Source organism: Canis lupus, unplaced genomic scaffold, assembly GCF_011100685.1.
Source record: "Canis lupus familiaris isolate Mischka breed German Shepherd unplaced genomic scaffold, alternate assembly UU_Cfam_GSD_1.0 chrUn_S1646H1838, whole genome shotgun sequence".
In the NCBI taxonomy this organism is placed as follows: Eukaryota; Metazoa; Chordata; class Mammalia; order Carnivora; family Canidae; genus Canis; species Canis lupus.
The window spans coordinates 86,894-91,546 of record NW_023330490.1 but is presented as its reverse complement, the minus strand read 5'-3'; the positions used below and the strand labels follow the sequence as shown (position 1 = coordinate 91,546).

General features: G+C 33.7%; 1 pseudogene; it reads left to right on the top strand.

Annotated features, from left to right (window-relative positions):
- The first annotated feature begins 2,342 nt into the window (after positions 1-2,342).
- LOC119878456 lies at positions 2,343-3,287 on the top strand (annotated as a pseudogene).
- The last annotated feature ends 1,366 nt before the right edge of the window (positions 3,288-4,653 follow it).

The window sequence follows — 4,653 nt, the reverse complement described above, 5'->3', positions numbered from 1 at the left end:
CAAACATTTTTTCATCGTAAACAGAATGCGTCATTCCAGGGGGAAAAATAGTACTTGGTACAAACCAAATAATTAATGAAGATATCAAATTAAATCAGAATTTTGCTCTTTTCTGACAAATTAGCCTAACATATAGACCTAACCTCAAGAAAAAGATTATCAAGTGAGAGAGAAAGATAGAGAATTGGAAAACTGTGTTTAATGTTGTGGGTGCAAATTATCTTGAGGACATATGTGTTCACAACTATTTTTAGGACTTTTAACTTGAGATCTCAGCACACATAGCAAATGCAGAATGATAAAGTTAGTTTCCAATTATATTGCAGAATTTAGGGAGATTCTTAACATTACTCCAATTATTTTTTAAAAAATAAGGAAAAGCAATTTTCTTAATCCTTAATAGATCTTCTTAAACTGTTGCACTTTAAATTGGATGATTCAGAGAATGAAATTGTTCTTTTCTCTACAAGGCCATCCACTCTTAAAATTTATATGAAATGGCAGAAGTGTCCTAAAAGGCATTTATTTAAATAAGTGTAATAACTAGTTGGTGCTTATTATTTCATTCACATATCAGCTATTTCATTTAACACAATAGCAAGTATTCATTCATGAAATAGATAAATTCACTTTCACTTAACCACACAGGTAATTCAACAATAAGATATCCAGGATGGGTTAGCCTTCACTGAAACAAAAAGGGGTAGGGGCCACATTAAACTTGCAACCATAGCTTACATGTTACTGAAAAAAAAGAAATGTGGGTGAGTAGTTAGGAGGGAAAGCCTAAAATTATATTTTAAAGTCTCAGATATATATTTCATTTTTCTACTGAAAACATCACAGAAATTGTTGAGAGATCAGAGCCTACACACAGCTGTTAATTATAGAGGGTTATTTATTGAGAACAATGACTCTTATGATCGAAATATCCATCATACACTTGAATTGCCATAAGTTTCTTTACAAAATACGTCATTGTAATGTCTGATTTCTCTTGTAAGAGCTCTTCAGCCTGTTTCCTCCAGTCCCTTAGAAATAGCAAGAGAAATGTTTGTTTCTTGTGAATCTCACATGCTTCCCCAGTAGTGTTAGAACTATCCATCTTAGCTGGAATTTGCCTAAACTTAATCGACAACAATATTTTTTGCTAAACAGTAAAGTGAGTGAAAAGAAGGCTCAGGCATGTAAGAGAAAAAAAACTTAAATTTCACAGTGTTATAATGCATTATGTGCTACAAATCAGCAATTCTACATCTTAAAACTAAATATTCTATTGCAAAACTTCTCTCATGACTCTGAATTCAAAAATTTACTATTTAATGAGAATGCACAGAAAAGGATCAGATAACAGACTGGTTTAATTTGTTGAAGGAACTTTTAGCTTCACTTTAAAATATATTGTTGTTATTATTATTATTATTCATGAAGAGAAAATAAATGGATTTCATGTGCTGTTTCATTGATTTCTCCAGGGTGTTGACAAAATAGAGCTTCTATAAGTGAATGCTGATATAAATAAAGGAAAAATATAAAAAGTAATATAGGATAGAAAATAGAATACAAACAATATTTAGATGCAAAAAAACTTTGAAGGAAAAAACGTTCTGTAAAAAACAATGTTTATTTTAGATATTCATACAATTTTACTTCCTTAGCCCATGAAATATACAGATCCATTGTATTAAATCTCTGCTCTGGCTTTTCATATTCTGTACTCCCTAGTACCTGACGACATTATGTCAATGAATTCATTGTCTGTGGCTTGGGACGAGGAGTAGGTGGTTGAAAGGAGAATATGAGGCAGAGTGAAAACAGAAATCTGTCACATTGTTAAAGATTTAACTTCAATGACTTTCAAAATTTGGAGACCTCACCATTTGAGTGATCTTTTTCCTGACAGATCTGTCTTTTTTATATTACACTAGTGTAGTAAATGATAACACAAGAAATTAGGCAACAGAAATAAGGAAATAGGACACTTTTATTGTCGTTGGAAAAAGGACAAGTAGTTTCCCATTAAGAAGTAAACTCCTAGAAGAAGTGAATTTAGGGTTCGTGATTTGGATAAAGTTTTTAAAAAAACTTTTTAGATTCAATTTCCATTCTGTGAAATAAGGATTTTATGGAGAAACATTCTCTGTAAAACAGTACCACATATGGTAAGAACTTACTTTAAAACATTTTACCTGCTTTTATTGAGTTGTCTTAAAGACATCCTAAATTAAATCAGTAGGGCATAATATGTTTATTTCTAGAGACAAATTCCAGAACAATCCATGGATTATCCTCTTTTCTACAATCTACTTGTTTTTTTCCCCCTCTAGATTACAAAAGAAAAGGAAAAAAAAGAGAAACCACACAGAAATAACAGATTTTATTCTCCTGGGATTGTCAGATGACCCACAGCTTCAGGAGGTGATCTTTGTCTTTCTGCTTATCACCTACATGCTCAGCATCACTGGGAACCTGACCATTATCACCCTCACCCTGCTGGATTCCCACCTCCAGACCCCCATGTATTTCTTCCTCAGAAACTTCTCCTTACTCGAGATTTCATTCACAACTGTGAGCATACCCAAGTTCCTGAGCACCCTGATTACAGGAGATAAAAACATTTCCTTTAAAGATTGCATGGCTCAGTTCTTTTTTTCATCTTATTGGGAGTCACTGAATTTTGCCTTCTGGCTGCCATGTCCTATGACCGATACATTGCCATCTGCAAACCTCTGCATTACATGACCATCATGAATCCCAGAGTCTGCATACTCCTTGTCTTTGCTTCTTGGTCGGCTTCATTCTTAATCATATTCCCATTACTCATGCTGTTCATACAGCTTGATTATTGTAAGTCCAATGTTATAGACCATTTTACCTGTGACTATTTCCCCTTACTACATCTTTCTTGTTCAGACACTAGATTCTTAGAGATAGTGGGTTTTTCCTGTGCTGTTTTTACATTAATGTTCACATTGGCATTAATAATTCTGTCCTACATATATATCCTCAGAACAATTTTGAGGATTCCTTCTACTAGTCAGAGGACAAAGGCCTTTTCCACCTGTTCTTCCCACATGATTGTCATCTCCATCTCCTATGGCAGCTGCATTTTCATGTATATTAACCCAGCAGCAAAAGACAGAGTGTCTCTGAGCAAGGGAGTTGCTGTGCTAAACACCTCGGTAGCCCCCATGCTGAACCCCTTTATTTACAGCCTAAGGAACCAGCAAGTCAAGCGAGCCTTCCTGGACAGGGCAAGGAAGATTGTATTTTTCTCAAGCAAATGAAAAAATAAAAGCGCTGTCATAAATTAGAGGCATAATGAAGAGCAAGTAAATAAAAACCATAGTTCTCAAAAGTCTAATACCCACATAGCCTCACTAGAGTTCTATTTCATTGCTTATATTTCTATTGCCAGCAGTTTGTTGAGGATATTTGAATATATATATATATTTTTCCATTTAAATTCCACTCCCTTTTCATTGCATTTCCCTTCCTTTAAACTAGTCTTTCCACTCTATAACTATGAGACTGGCCTCATTTCCTTCTTTTAACTATTTTTAAATTTTAATTTTTCCACAATAATCTTAGAAAACAGAAATCTTAGAAATCTTAGGAAAAGAACAAGAATACAAGAGAAAATGTTTTATGATTTAATCAGGAAAACACTTTCTAGAAATTCAGAAAATATTGTCATGTTTAATATTTTTAATTTACTCTACAAGGACCATAAATATGCTTGACAGTCTTATTGGGAGATTACAGGCACTATCTTCTCCATATTGTAGCACACTTAGTAACTATATAAAAACAGTACAACTGAAGGAATGATGTAATTATACATATTTTTGAGAGATCAAGAAGCATCTCTCATTAACCAGTTTAAAATTTTCTGTGCCATATAATTTCTCAACTTAAAACACAAGTATGAAGACACAGTTACTTAGGGAAAGCTTGAAGTAGTCCTTATTTCTTCAACTCCATAATTACCACATATACCATACCAGTTCTTTAAAAAAGCCTGAAGAAATAAAACACATACAATAATGTACATAACACTGAGCTAGCTTTTAAAAGTGTTCAAATAAAATGTGCATTTTATACAACTAGACATTGTGTATGACAAAGAAATAATTGAACGTTTTCTAAAGCATTTGGCATTCATTTTCTTTATTTTACATTAGGCCTTTTGACAACTATGTAAGAATCAATTTATTTGATGTGTACTGACTTTTCATGAAGTTAATGATAACACTTTTTGTTAAGGTTTACATGTTGAGCTTTCTTTTTTTAAAGATTTTTAATTTATTTATTCATTCATAAGACAGAGAGAGAGAGAGAGGCAGAGACACAGGCAGAGGGAGAAGCAGGCTCCACACAGGGAGCCCAACGTGGGACTCTATCCTGGGTCTCCAGGATCAGGCCCTGGGCTGAAGGCGGCGCTAAACCGCTGAGCCACCTGGGCTGCCCCATGTTGATCTTTCTAATGATAGGAATTCCTATGATGCAAAACCTTTTTTTTCCACCCAAAAAGATTCCTATAATTATTTGGGTTACACCTAGTAATATATGAGTGCCAACATCATCTGTCAACTGATACACTTCTGATATTATAAATTCAAATAGAATAATAGCTCAGTTTGATGATGGTAA